Genomic DNA, 1,999 nt, shown 5'->3' on the forward strand with positions numbered 1-1,999 from the left:
TGTTGGGTCCACTGTTGTTTGTCATTTACATTAATGATCTGGATGATGGTGTGGCAAATTGGATTAGTAAATATGCAGATGATACTAAGATAGGTGGAGTAGTTGATAGTGAGGTAGATTTTCAAAGTCTACAGAGAGACTTGGGCCTTTTGGAAGGGCGGGCTGAAAGATGGCAGATGGAGTTTAATGCTGATAAGTGTGAGGTGCTGCATTTTGGTAGGACAAATCAAAATAGGACGTACAGGGTAAATGGTAGGGAATTGAGGAATGCAGTGGAACAGAGGGATCTGGGAATAACTGCATTGTTCCCTGAAGGTGGAATTTCATGTGGCTAGGGTGGTGAAGAAGGCGTTTGGTATGCTTGCCTTTATAAATCAGAGCATCGAGTATAGAAGTTGGGATGTAATGTTAAAATTGTACAGGGCATTGGTGAGGCCGAATCTGGAGTATGGTGTGCAGTTCTGGTCGCCAAATTATAGGAAGGATGTCGACAAAATGGAGAGGGTACAGAGGAGATTTACTAGAATGTTGCCTGGGTTTCAGCACTTAAGCTACAGAGAGAGGTTGAAGAGGTTGGGTCTTTATTCTTTGGAGCGTAGAAGGTTGAGGGGGGACTTGATAGAGGTTTTTAAAATTTTGAGAGGGACGGACAGAGTTGACGTGGGTAGGCTTTTCCCTTTGAGAGTGGGGAAGATTCCAACAAGGGGACATAGCTTCAGAATTGAGGGACAAAGGTTTAGGGGTAACATGAGGGGGAACTTCTTTACTCAGAGGGTGGTGGCTGTATGGAATGGGCTTCCGGTGGAAGTGGTGGAGGCTGGCTCGATTTTATTATTTAAGAGTAAATTGGATAGGTATATGGATAGGAGGGGATTAGAGGGTTATGGTCTGAGTGCAGGTAGATGAGACTAGGTCAGGGAGAATGGTCGGCGTGGACTGGTAGGGCCGGACAGGCCTGTTTCCATGCTGTAGTTGTTATATGTTATATGTTATTGACAATCTTCTGAGGGATTTGTTGACAATCTTCTGAGGGATCAGCAAATGAACGGGAAAAAAATCTTACATCTACGCACAATTCTCGTCAATGACTTCTTATTATCCCTATTTGTCATTAACTGAACAGAAGATTATACATTTTAGTATCAGCCCTCAAATTAACTTGCATCCATTTTAAGGAGAAAGGGGCCAGATTTCAATCGTGATCAGAGATTTGAACACGCTGAGATGACCCAACCTAGCACGCCCTTTAAATCGTTTCCAATGGTTGTATCTTGCATTTACAAGGCTGACCTGGAGTTTCAGCCTTGTCACTGCCCTTGGGAAACGGTAGCATCTAATCCCCTGGAAACGGGATGTCTACCTTTAATCGTGAATCTCCAAAGCGATGAACACTTTAATTCCCCTCCCATATTAACCTTTCTATCCTGTTAGTGTGAAGTCCAACTTAAATTGGAGGAACAGCATTTCATATTTTGCTTGGACAGCTCTAACTTCAAATAACCATTGCTTTCCCTCTCTCTCCGTTCATCCCCTACCCTAGTTCTCCAACTAGTTTCACTGTCCTGATTAATTGTACTGATTGTGTGCCTCATTGTCACCTTCTCCTCAGCTAACAATGAACCATTCTACACGAGATAGCCCAGCCGTTGGCGGTTGTGGAGTAGAAAACAGAAACATTTCCTTATAGACACAAAAACCTGGAGTAACTCAGCGGGAGGTTTAAACCAGCATCTGCAGTTCCTCCTTACACACTACCACATTTCCTTGCCAGCGTCTGCTTTGATCTGTGTTTTCACATCTTCCCCTTCTATATCTCTAGATTCCCTCTCCCCTGACTCTCAGTCTGAAGAATGGTCTCGACCCGAAACGTCACAGATGCTGCCTGTCCCACCGAGTTGTGTCTATCCAGCGTTTTGTGTCTATCTTCGGTGAAAACCAGCACCCGCAGTTCCTTCTTGCACATTAATGGCGAGGTTGCAGCGCTGACTCTGTGTTGTGA

The sequence above is a fragment of the Rhinoraja longicauda genome, chromosome 3 (assembly GCF_053455715.1).
Source record: "Rhinoraja longicauda isolate Sanriku21f chromosome 3, sRhiLon1.1, whole genome shotgun sequence".
Lineage (NCBI taxonomy): Eukaryota > Metazoa > Chordata > Chondrichthyes > Rajiformes > Arhynchobatidae > Rhinoraja > Rhinoraja longicauda.